Here is a 17,394-nt window from a genome sequence, read left to right as displayed (position 1 = left end):
CATGCAGCCAGACAGGCAGCCTGGGCACAAACCCTTTAGCCTCCATAAATACCTTAATTCCCCCAAACCAGCTTCCTCCTCCAGATTCCTCTGAAAGAAGTGGAACAAGCTAAAACTCGAGAAAAACAACAAACTCCTATTGCCACAAAGGCTACAGTGGAAAGTTATAAAAGCTTTGCACAATGCCACCCATCTTAGCTATAAACCCTCCTTGTCCCTGATCACTCAATAGTTCTGTGGGGCCAACTTAACCTCGACTATCAGGTGAGTAATCTCTCACTGTCCCACATACCAGATCTGCAGTCCCCAAGAGGCACTTGAAAGTCACCTTGGTCAGCCTGCCCAGCTCAAGGGACCCTACCCTAGGGAAGACTGGCATATTTTACCCAGGTTCCAGCCGTCCAAGGATGCAAGTATCTTCTGCTATTCATAGACACCTTCACCAGGTGGATTGAAGCCTGAGAATCCTTACAAAGTGTCTAAGAGATTACTTTAGGAAGTAACTGCTCTATTTGGGTTTCCCAAATCACTGCAGAGTAATAACAAGCTTGCATTCATCTCCCAAATCACTGAGGCAGTCTCTCAACACTTAGGGAGAACCTATCATCTCCACTGTGCCAGGAGGCCGCAGTCCTCGCAGCAGGTAGAGAGAATTAACCAACACTTAAAGCTATCCCTCAGGACGCTGACACAGGAAACTCAGATGAACTGAAAAGACACACTGCCAATAACTCTGTTATGTCTCAGAATTGCCCCATGGCAACCTACAAGTTTAAACCCCTATGAAGTTTTATATGGGTGACCTTTCCTTGTAACAGAGCCAGCTATAGACTCTGAGGTAGCTTTAATACACCAATTTGCCATAAGGGTAGCCCAGTGCCAGGAGGCATTCCATCAGTGTGGGCTCATGCAGGCCCAAGGGGAGGAAAAGCTACCTCCCTCAGCCTGCCAGGAGATTGAGTTCTTATAAAAACCTGGAAGGCTGGTTCCCCCAATTCCCAGCTCCAGCCAGTCTGGCAGGGTCCTTTGCCAGTAATTTTCTCTTCCCCCACTGCCCTTAAGGTTCCAGGGCAGAGTGCTGGGAGCCATCATTCACCAGTGAAATCATAGAAGCCATCGCAACTGGACCCTTCTGAAACAGGGCAAACACACAAGTACTCCTGTGAACCACTGGATGGTCTTAAGATGGTGTTTCCCCACCACCCGGAGATGGTTAGTGCATGGCAGAAACCGCTGCCTCAGACCCACAACACTCTTTAACCTAGAAAATGCTTTCACACAATTCCCGTGTTTAAAGTAAACTGGCCCCCATGCTTGTCAGTCCTCAGATTTCTTTTTCTCATCTTTCAGTGTGAGCCACTCCTCCAAAGGCACTGCTATCTCACAGCACTGCCCCGGCCTAAACTGTTCACCTGCTTTGTTTCTTCCATATATCATCAGGTTACCAATGTCTCTGAACCTAGAGGGCCAACCCCAAGATCACCAGCTCCTGGAGCCCCCCAACCTCATCCACCGTGGGCTCCTAAGGGGCCAACTCCTCCAAACAGAGTAGGAAGGGTGCGGACCAAACAGGCACACATCGCATCCCTTTGGTCAGCAGGAAGCAGCCAGAGATGTCATTACCCAATACCCCAAAAATTTGGGTCCGTATTCCTTCCATGGGGAAATGTCAGATAACTAGATTGAGGAACAGAGGTGTTGTCCCACCCGGGCCTGCAAAGGCCTCCATAGTGGAGGATGGGAAGAAAGGAGGCAACCATTAGACACCAATGAAACCCCAAAGTGAGCATGCTCATACTCAAGCCCCTGTGCCCAGTGGGCAGTCCAAACTGGGCCCAGGATCATGATCTCACACAGATGGGCTTAAAGTAGCCAATGGGGTCAACCAATATCATCAACCTTGTCTTCACAGACAGAGCCTTGAAATATCCTGACTGTGGGAAGACCACCCTCTTTTACCCTGCTCCTGGTCAGAGGGTGAGGCCGCACACGTGCCTCTTGGGCGTGCTCCCTCAGGGCCTGTTCCAGGTTCCTTGGGGGCCACACCTCTGTTGCCTCAGTGCTATTGTCTCCGCATGCTGGTCTTCTTGCTCTCTGGCCTCCATGCCCACCGGCCCCTTGCTCCTTTGTCCCTGGGATGCTACCTCCCAACCACCCACCCGCCCAGTTCTGCACACGTGGATTCTCTTTTACACAAGGTTGCTAGTGTTCAGTGTGAACTCTTTTGAGATTGTAAAACCTGAAACTTTTCCTGATCTTCAAAAAAAAACACTTGGATTACAAAATTCAGCGTGAGTTCTTTCATCTTGCAAAGCCATGAACCAAGGTATTACCTACTCGAGAAAGCTAACCACAGCACGGGAAAGCTATCAATAACAGTTTTGTGTTGCTCTGAGGCTATAAACCAGGGGTGCTCAATACATCAATCGCAATCTACTGGTCGATTGCAAATGTAGTGTGGGTAGATTGCATGGCATTAAAAAATAGAAGTCACTTAATTGATATACAACACAGCCAATCAGATGCAATCTTCGATGTCAAACACATGTGCAAACAACTGCGCGAAGTGCAGCAAAACTGACCAGCTACGTTATCGCCAATTTTTAGACCTTGTTTTTTTTCTCTTAAATGGAAAAAAAGGTATTAAAATGAGTGGGGGAGCTGGACCCAGTAAGAAGACAAAAACGTATCACTTTCACACAGAATGGGCGATGTTGACACTACAAGCTGACATTCAGCTGAAGTCCAGAGTGCATGACAGTTCTGGAACTTCCTTGCAGAGGGAAAGTTCCCAAACACGAGAGAATGTGCTACCTCCTTGACTGCATTATTCGGCTCTACTTATTTATGTGAGCCAGCCTTTACCCACATAAAGATCACTAAGTCCAGTTACCGTTCCACCATGACTGATGATCATCTGGATGTGTGCTTGAGGCTGGCTGTCAGCAGCTACTGTCCAGACTATGCATGCCTGGCTCATTCCATTCAGTGCAAGTCATCAGAGTCAACTCAGGTCAGGACAAAAAATGCACATCCTTAATTATGTCGTGCAATACGGACTCATGCGGTTATACAAGGTACATAAACATACAATGTACATATATAAATAATTTTAATGCATTTATGAATAAATAAATACATATACTTTGCATTTTTTATAGTTGGTAGATAATTTTGACTCAATCATTTTTTAAGTAGCTCCATTGCTGAAAGTGTGTGCACCCCTGCTATAAACTATGCTACTGATAGTTCAGATACAAGCTGGGTCGCCCATTCCGAAGAGATTTCAGCAGAGCTTTGAGCTTTGGCTCCATAATGCTAATAGAAGGTTTGAATCCAACAGCCTCTCGGTCGGAGCAAGACAAGGCAATGTACTCCCGTGAAGTTTACGGTCGTGGAAACCCACAGGGTCGCTATGTGCCAGCATTGACTCAGTGGCTGTGAGTTTGGTTTGGATTCTTGAGTCCAGACTATAACAGAGTAGGATTTAGAAACTCAAGATCTCCTTATTTAAAATAATAGCCAATTAAATCCTTATAGATAGTAGTAAAATATTGACTGATATGGGGCCAGGATATTAGCCCCTGAGGTTGGAGGGCATTAAAAATGTAATTGAGAATGAGCTGCCTTTCCAAAATACTGCCAGCCATAATGGCATGAGTGGAATAAAGCTTTTAAGACTTTCATTTGCAGATGTAGCGTGATTTAAAATGAAAAGAAACAGCTGAAAATACCCATTAAAAATTAGAAAATGAAGTGCATAAATCTAGGCAAATTGGAATCTGTCAAAAATAAAACAGAATGCTTGAAAATAGATATCTGAAGCATTAATGAACTGAAATCAACTGGTATTTGCCATTTCGAATTAGACTACCATATGTTCTATGATGCTGAGAATGACAATGTGAAAAGGTATGGTGTCATGTTCGTTACAAAAAGGAATATTTCAAGATTCAACTTGAAGTAAGATGCTGTCAGCGATATAATATCTATATGCTTATATGAAAGTGGTTAATACAATATCATTAGATTTATAGAACAATCAAGGAAGCTAAATAAAAAGAAACTTAAGATTTTTCCAATTTATTTAACCTGAAATTGATAAAACATGTAATCTATATCCATGGATAATTACTGGTGATTGGAATTTGAGTATTGGAAAACATAATCAATAGCTGAAAATATGTGTTGGCCTTGGAAATAGAAATGACAGGTAATCTCATGATATAATTTTGCAAGACCAATGACACAGTCATTGTAAATACCTTTTTGAACAATGTAAATTATAGTACTACACAAAGATTTCATCAGATTAAATACATAGCAATCAAGTAGTTTCCATCCGTGCATGAGATGATAGAGCAGCTCAATATAAAATTGGTCATAACAATACCAGCATCCAACTGTGCAAAAGACCATCAATTGTTCATATACTAATTCAAACTCATGCAAATTCAAAGTTCAATGGAAAGTCCAAAAGAGCCAAAGTACAATCCTGAATAAATGTCTCCTGAATTTATAGATCTCCAAATGGGTAGCTGCATTAAAACTAATGACTGCAGATAAGCAGAGCTGTGGGTGACATCAGTGATTTCATACAAAAAACCCCAACAGGGTCATTAAAAAGGCTATTAAAAATATCAATATGGATATAAAAGTGACTCTGAAATTTGCTCTTGAGTTAAAGTAGTTAAAGCAACTGAACAACAAATCAAGTCAGAGCTGAACAGAAAACGTCAAAGACTTGAAAAGACAAGATAAGGCATTGTAAGGAAATGCACAATGATCTGGAACTAGGAAACTGAAAAGGAAGAACCCTTGGCCTTTCTCAAGGTGAAAGGACATGGTCAAGGCCTGACAGCTCTGAAGGAGGAAATCCAAGCAGGAATTGGTGAAAAACAAGGCTTCATCCATCCACAGTATCAACTGACACATTTCAACAGATGCAAAGCTGAAAGTATTGTTTCATCTATGCAAAAAATTGGAAAATGATTATGTGGTTAAACAACTGGAGGAATAATGCAACAAAATGTGGAAATTATTGAAAAATATAATCAATATCACATACAAGTATTTTTTTCTAAGATAATTCAGAACTAGTTGCAACAATATATCTACAGTGAACTGACAGAAATTGAAGCTTGATTTAGAAGATGTGCAATGAGGGATGTCTCTGCTAATGTAATGAATCATGGTTGAAAATAGAGAACAGCAAAAATATGTCTACTTGTTTTTTATTAACGATGAAGAGACATTGGACTGTGAGACAATGGACTGTGTGTACCCTAAGAAAACTAATTGATAACATTAGGAAGAATGGGAATTCCAGATTACTTAATTATGCTCAGGCAGAACCTATATTTCCTTCTGCTGAGCATGCAATCGCTGTGGATTGAAACTAACTAGATGCCACCTAACAATGACAATAACAAGATAAGAATAGCATATGCTTGGTTTATCACTGCATTGCTAATTCAAATAACATCTGCAACTGGTTAGTATGTATTAGATGAAATTGAAGAAATTACTTGTGACCTGTTACATTAATGATCCGGAATAAAACAATGTGTTTACTTAGAGAAATAGATAGCGATTAGTGTTGAACTGAGATAAATATTTACATTTAAAGTTATTGTTGGAAGTTAAGATGGATTAAAATTTGATATTATATAAATATCTAGTATTCTGTTTTTGAACAACTTTCACACATCACAAATATAATTTTCATTATTTTCCCATGAAACAGATTAGTGAAAATTCTGTTTGGGGGATCAATATTGCCCTAGTGATCTAGTACTGCTATAACAGAAAACAAAAAACAAATGGATGGGTTTAAGAAGCAGAAGTTATTTTCCTACAGTTTCAAATTGAAAACTCACTGCCATCAACTAGATTCAGATTTACTGGGGAGTCTTATAGTTTAGGAGGCTTAAAATCCAAATTCAGAACACCAGCTGTAAAAATGGGTTTTCTCTCTTTGTCCATTCAGGAGAAATGTCCTTTTCTCTACAGTTTCTGCTTCCTGGTTCCTTAGAGATCACTGTATCTTGGTAACTTTCTTGCTTGTTTTAATCAAGAGACTGATTGCAGATATACTCTATGCTAATCCTGTGTCATTAACATAACAAAATCAACTCATTCCAGAATGGGATGATATTTACAGACATAGAGGTTGATTCCTTGACTTGTATTTAAGGCGGACACAGTTCAATCCATGAAATTAAATAAGAGATGTATAATAGTTGTGGATACTAGCAATTTTTGATTCGTAATATTGTTTACTGAGCCCCATGAGATCTCCTAGACTGTAAATGCGTGTGGAAGCATGCAGCCTCGCCTCTCTTCCTCTGAGCACTGCTGTGAGTTGGTTCGACTCATAGTAACCCTGCATTTAACAGAATGAAGGACCACCTGGTACATGATTATGCAGAACTGGGCAGTGTTATGCATAGGATTAATAGGCATTGAAACTGATTCTATGGCACTGTAAAAGAACAATATTAGGAATCTTTAATTGGAACCCACAGACCTCAAATTTAGCATAACTGAGTTAGCATTTCCTAACTAGCATTAGTAATCAGCATTTTATACATGTTGGCATTCATTCTTTCTTGTATTAAAATATATTAAGATCCTGGTAACAGTCATATTTGTTGTTTCAATTTCATAGTCATTTTCTTTTCTCCTTTCAATTAACTGACATATATGTGTGTGTGTATATATATGTAAATTTAAGCAAGCCAGAGTCATTGAATAGCAAAATGGAAACACAAAAAAAGAGAAAGAATTGGAAGCTGGTCAAATAATGTTCTGGAATGAATGTATTTTTATTTCAGATGCAATATCTGTCTGTCAGATATTTTCATTTTATACCAACTGGCTTCAAGCACGAATTCATTACTAGATACTATTATTTTAAAATTTGAAATCACTGAGGGTCACACCTACTTTTCTTTGCCACTTGATTTTTCCAAACATGATGCCCTTCTCTAGTGTCTGGTCTCTTATGACAATATATCCAAAGAATACAAAACAAAGTCTCACTACTCACACAACTCGGGAGCATTCGGGCTGTACATCTTCCAACACAGATTTGTTCTTCCTTTGGGCAGTGCATGATACTTTCAGTATCCTTTGCCAGTGCCACAACTCAAAAACATAGAGTCTTCTTAGGTCTTCCTAATTTAATGCCCAACTTTCACATACATATGAGGCACTGAAAATACCATGGCTTGGGTCAGGTGCAACTTAGTCCTCAAAGCAACATTCTTGCTTTTCACCATTTGACGAGGTATTGTGGAACCGTTTTATACAGTGCAGTATATCATTTAATTCCTGACTGACACATCCAGGGTCATTCATTGTGAAGGCAAGCAAGACAAAATCCTTGACAATTTCAATCTTCTCTCTTATGACGTTACCTTATGGGTTGATTGTGAGGATTTTGATCTTCTTAAAGTTGAGTTGCAATCCATACTGAAGTCTGAAATCCTTGATCTTCATCAGCCAGAGCTTCAAGTCCTTTTCATTCTCAGCAAGCAAGGTTTTGTCATGCCTAGAGCTCAGGTGGTTAATAAGCCTTCCTGTAATCCTGATGCTGCATTCATTTTCAAATACTTCAGATTTTCAGCTCAGCAGACAGATTGAATAAGTATGGTAAGAGTATATGACGCTGATGCACATCTTCCTGTTAGGTAGTTAGAACAGGGACAAGAGTGTCCACTGGAAATGCTCAGAGATTCAAGTTCCCAGACAGGAAGGGGCAGTGCAACTAGGTAGGCAGTACACCTCAATTAGCCCCCATCTAGGCCAGGTGGGCTTGATTCAGCCAATGGGGTCAACCAGTACCCTCAACTATGCCTCCCAACAGAGGGTCTGTAAAAGCCAGAATCCAGAGCCCACAGGCCATTTCTCCCTCAAGTTGCTTCTCTGGGAAGTGGGGGAGGGGGCATGCAGCTATCTCCTCTGGCCTCAGGACTCCACCGGCGTGAACTGCCTTGAGGGAAAGTATATAAAACCTGAAACTTCTTCTATCCTTTATAAAATTCACTGGGATCACAATCCAGGCTTCGGAGTGAATTCTTCCTCCCAAGAAGCCAAGGACAGGTATTTCGCACTTGAGAGACCTAACATTTCCTATTTTAAAACCATTCCCTTGTTCTGTTTGGACAACTGTTTTTGGATCCATGTACAAATTCCTCATGAGCATAATGAGGTGTTCTGGATTTCCCATTCATTTCAAGGGTCTTCATAGTTTATTATGATCTCCACAGTTGAATGTCTTGGGATAGTCAATAAAACACAAGTGAAAATATTTCTGCTATTCTCTGCTTTCAGTCAAGACATGCCTGGCATCATCAGTGATACCCCTTTTCCCCATCTCTTCTAAATCCAGCCTGAATTTCTGTCAACTCTCTGTTAATGTACCACTACAACTCTTGTTGGATGATCTTCAGTACAATTGTGCACACATGAGACATTAACGATATTGTTCTTTAAGATGAACATCGTGTTGGGTTACCTTTCTTTGGAATGAGTACAATAAGGATTTCTTGTTGCCATTTCTTGGCACAGATGGGTGAGTGCTTCCAATGTTTCATAAGCTTGTTTGAACATGTCAATGTGTACTCTACCCATTCTTGGGGCCTTGCTTTGGGCTAACATGTTCAGTGTAGCCTGCACTTCTTCCTCTAAGGCCATTTGTTTTTTCATGTGCTCCCTCCTGAAATGGTGTAATGTCCACTAGCTCTTTTTGGTACTATGACTTTTTGTTTTCTTTGCATCTTCTTGTGATGCTTCCTGCATCATTTAATATTTTGCCTATAGAATCTTTCAATATGACAATTCCAGACTTGATTTTTTTAATGCAATTCTTTTAGTTTAAGATATGCTGGGCATGTTCTTTCTGTTTGGTTTTTTTAACTCTAGGTATTTCCATAGTTCATTATAATATTACACTTTGTCTTCTAGAGCCCCCTTGTGACATTTTCTGTTCATCTCTAATTTCATCATTGCTTCCTTTTGCCTTAGGTATTCTGTGATTAAGAGCAAGTTTCAGAGTTTCTTATCATAGGTGCACCAAACTTTTTTTTTCTGTCTATTTGATCATAAGTTTACTTTCTTCATGACTAGCATGATGTTCCCCACACATCAGCTTATCATGTCTTCTGTATTAGTGTTCAACATAACAAATCTGTTGTTTAAGATGTTCTCAAAATTCAGGTGGGATATAGTCAAGGTCATATTTTGGCTCCCTTGGATTTGATTTTGTTTTCTACAGCTTCAATCTGAACTTACATATGAGCAATTAGTGGTATGTTCCAAAATAAGTCCCTGGCCTCATTTTAGGTGCTGATATTGAGATTCTCTTTATTTTCTTCCCACAAGTGCAACTGATTTGATTTCTGTGTATTCTGTCTGAAGAAGTCAATGTGTATAGTTGTTGTTTGTGTTGTTGAAAGATATATTTGCTATAAATAAGTCATTGGTCTTGCAAGATTTTATCATGCAATCTCCAGTTTTGCTTCTGTCACCAACACGATATTCTCCAATTACTGTTCCTTTATTTTGTTTCCAACTCTGGCATCATCAATGATATCCCTTGTTCTACATATCGGCTGAATCCAGCCTGAATTTCTGGCATCCTGAACACTCTGACATTCCAATCTCCCATAATTATCAATGCATCTTTATTGAATGTTTGATTATTTTCATACTGGAGACACTGGTAGAATTCTTCAATTTCTGCATCACTAGCTTTGGTGTTTGGTGCATGGATTTAAATTATAGTTGTAATAATTATATTTCTTTGAATGCAGAGAGATAGAATGTATTGTGGAGACAACATTGTACTTCAAGATCTTGAAATGTCTGTTTTAACAATGAATGTAACACCGTTGCTCTTGAGTTTACCATTTCTGGTATCGTAAACCATATGATTTTTCTGAATCAAAATGGCCAGTGCCAGTCCATTTCAATCACTAACACTAGGATACCCATCTTTATGCATTCCATTTCACTTAGACAACTTCTGATTTTCCTAGATCCATACCTTGTATATTTCAATTTCTAACTATTATTAGATTTTTGCAGCTGTTTCTTCTCATTTGAGTTGTGTCCCATCAGCAGGTGAAGGTCCTGAAAGCTTTAATCTCATGGTCTTTACTTCATTCATGATCTTATGGTCAACTGTTATTTGATAAGTACATGCTCCTTCACATAGATTTGGTTACTTATTTTTGACCTTCTGATAACTATTCCCATCAACACCTCATGACCACACAGATATGTATATAGATATGCATATATGTAAATATTTAAATATGTAAATTTAGGTGTATTTGTTTGTATATATGTAAATACAGCAAGGAAGCAAATGGACTTTGGGCCTCTACTTAAATCTTACTCCAGTACAAGATCGGTCTGTTCTAACAATGCGGCATTGTAGGATCCTCACCCGCACACATGATTTGCTGAAGACAAAATGGGTGCATAAGAAAATGTGGTGAAGAAAGCTGATGGTGCCCCGCTATTAAAATAGATAGTGTCTGGGATCTTAAAGGCTTAAACAAGTGGCCATCTACCAGGGAAGCAACAAGGCCCACATAGAAGAAAGGCACCAGCCTGTGTGATCTTGAAGTGTCCATGGTAATAGGTATCAGAAGGTCAAAAATATGATTCTAATCTTCAGGTTTTCAGTATTTGACCATGTCTCCATGTTACCAATAAGGTTTTCAATGACTAATTCCTCAGCAGTGGACAGTCCATTCCTACTCTGCAGTCTAGCCTTAGACCAGAAGATTTGCTGAAACCTGTTTGTCTTGGGTGATGCCGCTGGGAAATGTGATAACAGCATCACATATCCAGCATCTCAGCAACAAAAAAGCAACCACAATATGACAAATGGACCTGGTTGATGATGAAATTCTAAAGAACTGCTAAATGTGGGAATCTGGTTCAGAAAAATGGGTAGGGAAGAAAACAATGAACTATGAAGCAAAGGAAAGATGAAATAAAACAAACTAGGAACATGTTGTGCTGGAGAAATGAAATAGTCACTGCCATTGAGTCCATTTGAACTCATAGCGATGATATAGAGCAGAAAAGAACTGCCCCTGTGCGTTTCAGAAAATGGATGTCTTGCTCTGTAGGTTGGGAAGTTAACCCCTCTGCTCCACGCTCTGGTTCTTGGTTCTGCTTCTGCTCTCGTGATGTTACAGCTGTCTTTTGGATCCAAGAGGTACACACTGCAGGGATCTTGGGTCCAGAAATAGTTGTCTCTTCATTCTCTAGAGTCCTGAGGGCATAGTGGGTTATGGGCTGGGCTAGCAGCTTGAAATAGAGCAAGTAAAGTTGAGTGCATTTGTGCTGGAGGTTGGATTGTAGAGTGCAGCTTGCTGGACAAAGGAGGCTGCACTGAATGCTTTCTGGGTGAGGGTTACAGAAGTGGGAGCATCAGGACATTTTCCATGGAGCGTGAGAAGAATGCCTTCCGGGAGGCTTACAACAAAGCAGTGTGCCCCGTCAGGCATTTATCAGTAGACCTGAAAGAACTCTGTAACATGCCCTGATAAACCACTCAATCCTGAGATTTGCTTACTGGCTTTAAACTTATTAGCTTCCTTTATAAATCTTCTAATTGTGAATTTTGTCTGTGATTTCTGTATGGCCACTACAGCGGGTATGAAGACCTACGCATCAAGGAGAGAATGCTAGTGAAAACTTGTTAACTCTCTAACAGAATGGGAATTATATAGATATATGCATATACACACAACGATATATGTTATTAATTATATCTGTATCTATATACATTCATAATGGCATCATTAGTGATTCTCTTGCCTCAGCTCCTTGTTAGAGCAGAATCTTTATATAGCCAGAGCACTCAACATGGGTTGTATAAATGCAAGCATAAATTAAATGAGTATATGGAAGAGATCAATAAAAACTTATTGCCAAAGATTATAGGCTCATGCATGAACAATTATTAGAGGGTATTTTTTAATTAAAAATTAATTATTGTATTTAATCTCTTCTTTGACACTGTGAATCTGTATATTTTTCTTAACTGTCCTTTGCTTAAAATTCAATATCTTTTTTTCAAGATTGCATCTTGAATCCTTATTAAATCTTAGTTTACAGTTTATTTTATGTAGTATATTCTCCCAATGAAGCATTTAGCAAGGTAAATATTTTAAAAATAATCTTTGAAATGATTGAATAAAGATGAATGTTGATTAGTTACCCACTAATCATACAGACAAGTTACTGGTACTTTTGAAGCTCAAAATGCTACATTGTGATAAAACCTTAAAGATATTTATGTTAAAATTTTATGACATATTAACTGAATCACAAATGTAAACAAAAAACTAAAAGAAGAAAAGCTACAGAGGGCAGCTTTTTGGCTTATTTTATAAAATTAAACTTTGAGATGTTAGACATGCTAGCAAGTACTTATATTTTGTAATCATTGTATTTGGGGCTCATACAACTCTGATGACCATACATCCATCCATTGTGTCAAGCACATTTGTACATTTGATGCAAACAAGTACGTATATACACATTCTTTTGTGCGTATATGTTTATATGTGTGTGCACATCTATTTAACTACTATCATTCTGGAAACATATGAATTTAAGTACAGCTTACAACAGGTTGATTTTCTGTACTAATATAACAAACATTGAATCAGATTTCAGGCTAAATAAATGTGTACAAAAATCAAAATCTTGCACTTTTTTATTATGAACACCATTATTTTCTATTTGCAGATAAAGTTCAAAAAGCCATACACACACAAACTCACCCAGAATTATGTTCTCCAGTATTTTTCAATTTGTAAAACAAGAGAAAGATCAAGTGGTCAGAAATATTTCTCACCAAACACACTGGTCAAATTTCGTTGGATTTCTGGGGTTCTGTGCTAGTGAGTTGCCCAGCAATAACACTATCATTGGTCATGGGAAAACTAAACACATGAATTCTCTCTGAACCACAGTAGCAGAATACCAATTTTCCCCTTTGTCCTGACCAGAAGATCTACAACAGAAAATATACAATAACACCACATTTCATTCAGCAGGAGAGTAGTTTAAGACTCCCAAGATGCCAATACAAATTTAACAAGTGCAATATGACTTCGTGATTCCGTTTTATCTCGCAACAGGTTTCAGGCAAAAGGAAAGCAGAATGAGAAAAAAAATACGTAAAAATAATAGAAAACATTTTATGACTTGTAATATAGCTTCTTCTCTCCCTGACCACTTTATGGTTTGAAAGGATTTTGTATCAAACTCTCCCCATAGCAACAAAAAGGACAGCTTCTCTTACCGGGTGGAATAAAGCTTCAACCTTGCTATAAGATTTTCTGCAGCTCTTGTTCGAAAGAGACAGATCCAAAGAGGCTTTGTGCACACAACTGATCTGGCTGATCTCCAGTTCCTGCACAAAAAACAGTATAATTGACTCTCAAAAACATGTTGTAAACATTCATCATGATGGCACTTGTATGTTGAATCTATTTACTGCTATCCCAATAGACTTTTAGCCAAAAATGCCAGTTACATTTCTATTTTCAATATTTCCTGCTTATTTTTCTTTCCTAAACTGCTGAGATTAATATTTTTAAGAAACCATGAAGTTGTGACTATTATCTCTAATACTATGACAAATCTTAGCGTTTTGAAATGGCAATTTAAGAGATTAAAAGGAAAAAGACATAATAATGATTTTTAATCAAGATGCCATTACTTGATAAATGAATTTTATATTATACCTTAACATTAATGGAATATTAGCATTATTAAGTACTTTTCATTCACTATTTTATACAAGTCAACTATTTATATTTCTACTTTGATCAAAAGCCACATTAAAGCCTACAACATATCCCAGTGTCTAAGATGAACTGTGCTGGATTTCTAAGTCTTATTAAATATCCCACTATTCTTTTGCGCAAATATTCAAAGAAGCCCAGACACAATCACATCCTTTAATTATTATGAGAGCAATGAAAGGGTCACACAGACTGGGCTTTGTTCTTATTTTTAAACATTCAATTTGATGGGAGCCTTAACTGATTTTAACTATGAGTGAGATATTCCAGTTACCGAGAGAATGTGAACACCGGATCAAAACATAACTTCAATGAAATAGGCAGTTTATTTGAATCACTTTTTATATTGATCGAAGCAATATTTTGAATTTATAACTTCATGAGAACGTATCTGTGTTGCTTCTCATGCATCTAAAACTGGTAAACAATTTTCATTGGTGTCACTTTTAAAAAACAAATAAACCAAAATTTTCCATTTTATCTATTTTTTGTGTGAGCTATTACATGTTCCTTTATTTGTCATAAGCAATACAGCAAACACTGGGGAAAGAATTTTATAATGTTTGGGTATGAAGCTTAACACTCAAGATTACACGAGCTCCACCAGGCATACCTCAGATACTGCAGCTTCAGTTCCAGACCGCTGCAATAAAGTGAGTGATGCAGGAAAGCAAGTCACATGAATTTTTGGGTTTCCCAGTACACATACACGTTACATTTACAATATACTGTAGTTTCTTATATGTGCAACCGCATTACAAAAAATTTGAAAGATTTTTTGAGGATGACCAAAATGTGACAGAGAGAGACGTTAGGACATGCTGGTGAAGAAATGGCACAGCTAGACTTGTTCAGCGCAGGGTGGACACAAACTTTCCATTTGTAAAAAACAGTGTATCCATGAAGCACAATACAACCAGGTATGCCTGGATGCCGATTCTAGCGCTTACAATGGATCTCATGACAGTTTTAAACAAGTATCTTTGCCTTTTAATGTTTAAGACAATTTCACAATTGTATTCAATCATGGTATAATACCATCATTCATATAGTTCTCCAAGGTGAGTACACTTACACAATGTAACATTTAAGTCTGTTTTTCTTTAACATCATAATAAGCCAAACCACAAAACCCCTAGTTATGAATGTTTCTGAGGACTGCTACAGACTTCAAAACATGCAGGTATCCCTGACCGCCTAGGTGAAGCTGGAGAATGCAATTCCTTCCGTGGGTCCAATGTCGTCATTTTCACTCATCCCAAGTATCTCCGTATTCGTTAACTTTAACTTTAAGCATTCTCCCCTGCATAGGCCTTACTGAGGGGTCGGTCTTTTGTGTTAAAGTTACTTCATATGACTCCCTGTTCTTATTCCTTAATTCCTCATATGTAATATTTTTTCTTTTAGGACTTTCTTCAAGTTTGGGATCAGGTTCTTGGGCAATTTGATCAGTAATACCAGTGGGAGTAGATTCATTCATGGAAGCACTGAATGGAATTGGTTCATAAGGAGGAAGTGCGTCTCTTTCTATTTTGTCGGATGCTGGGGATGTCGCAAAAGATGGATGACCACTGGCATTTGAATCATATGTTGGCTCTTGAGAATAGTGCCCAGGTGGTACAGGTCATCATGACTGTCCTAACCGTAAAGCCTCTCCAAGAGGAGAATTCTCGAGATTCTTAAACTGCTCTTGGCAAGTTTCCACTTCAGAGAGCTTAGTATCCAGCAAAGTATCCCATGATACCAGCAAATTGCTGCAAATATAAGTTAGGGATGAAACCGTACTTGGGGTGACTTGATAGGATTCCTTTGCTAATTAATCCTTGAGTTATCAACATCCTTGTTGCAGCCAAAGGCACAGATCTGGACCAGAAGCATTCATCATAGACCCTTCTCTCTACCTCTGTTGGAATGTAATCCGCCCCTACGTGTCGAATTGGTCTTGGAACATCTAGATTCTACTCTCAAAAACCGACCCTTACATTCATCTTCCCTCCCAATGACAGCGAAGAGCACCTTCAAGACCCGGCAGAGATGCAGAGGGGCGGGGAGCGCGCGTGCACCTCGAGGTGCACGGGAAAGCAAGGGAGGGCATGGAGGACAGGGGCTATAGGGTCTAAAAGTCACCCAGAAACCAGTGCAAGCTGACCGTGACTGGATGCTCTCTTCATCTGAGGCACCATATGATGTCAGGCCTCCCTGTGGTGTCCCAGCGTGGGGTGCCTGGAAATGGACCCGCGTGCTTGCGTCAATCGGTTCTGCCCACTCCCTTTCCATTTTAATAAGTCTGATATTTTACCATGTATACAGATAAAAATTTTAAATAATGTTATTGTTAAATAAATTATGATAATATAAATACATAATTATAAATTATGTGATCATATCTTCTAAAACAGCTTATAATGTTACATAAGTATAAAATGTTTGGGTCCTTTTTAAAAATAACATCTTAATCATAATTTTTAAAAGTCTAAAACCTTGAAAACTAAACCTATGGTATGGGTAGAGACCAACATAATTTAAAACTTTTTACCACAGTTCACTATACTATAATTCTGATTAGAGATACATATTATTCTTTCAATGTGTCTCTGTGGGTTTTTGAGCAACCAGGCTTTCAGTTAGTAGCAGAATGTGTAAACACTTGTATAACTGAGACTCTTCTAAGAAAATAAATTTCCTTATTCTCTTTTTATTAGTTTGTTGCTTAGAGAAATAAAGGCATGTGTGGGGATTTATGTATACATGCAATTTAGGTAGATAAAACTTTATGTGTCTTAAGGATCATACATCATTTGCTTTTATAGAAAATTTCCCATATATCTTCTTATATGATCCTTTATCAGAAAAATGAAGAAGGCATTATTCATCTCCATTTAAAACATTGAGAAACCATACATAATAAATGAAAAGTGGCCTTCATTCTTTTTTTTTTATATGATCCCATTTTATTTTATATTTATTTATTTATTGGAATCATTTCATTGGGGGCTCTTACAGCTCTTATAACAATCCATAATCCATTATGTCAAGCACATTTGTGCATGTTACCAATATGATCCCATTTTAGTGAAAAGAAAGGTAAAAGAATACCTTTGTGTTATTCCCATGGGAAGGCTTCTAAAATGGGCCATGCAATAAATGTGTTAAGAATGGCTACCTCTGAATGATGAGAGATTTTTTTTTTCTCCTTCTTAGCTTCTCTGCATGTTTTTTTCTTTGATGATTAAATTACCTATTCGATTCTTTTTCTTTTTATAAATCAATTTATTGGGGCTCATACAATTCATCACAATACATAGATCAATTGTGTAAAGCACATCTATACATTTGTTGCCTTCATCATTCCCAAAATTCGCTTGCCTCTTGGGTTCCTGGAATCAGCTCATTTTCCTCCCCCGCCACCTCCCTTCCTCTGCCCCTATCCCCCATGCACCCTTGATAACTTATAAATTATTATTATATCTTATATTACACTGCCCGGCGTCTTCCTTCACCTACCCCTCTGTTGCCCATCCCCCAGAGAGGAGGAGGTTATATGTAGCTC

At 38.3% G+C, this 17,394-nt stretch overlaps 1 pseudogene; it reads right to left on the bottom strand.

Moving 5' to 3' along the window:
* Positions 1 to 15,093: 15,093 nt before the first annotated feature.
* Positions 15,094 to 15,838, bottom strand: LOC101640556 (annotated as a pseudogene).
* Positions 15,839 to 17,394: the final 1,556 nt, after the last annotated feature.

Source organism: Echinops telfairi, unplaced genomic scaffold (genome assembly GCF_000313985.2).
Source record: "Echinops telfairi isolate 266 unplaced genomic scaffold, ASM31398v2 ScPeMD7_2;HRSCAF=8, whole genome shotgun sequence".
In the NCBI taxonomy this organism is placed as follows: domain Eukaryota; kingdom Metazoa; phylum Chordata; class Mammalia; order Afrosoricida; family Tenrecidae; genus Echinops; species Echinops telfairi.
This window is presented reverse-complemented; position numbering and strand designations above follow the sequence as displayed.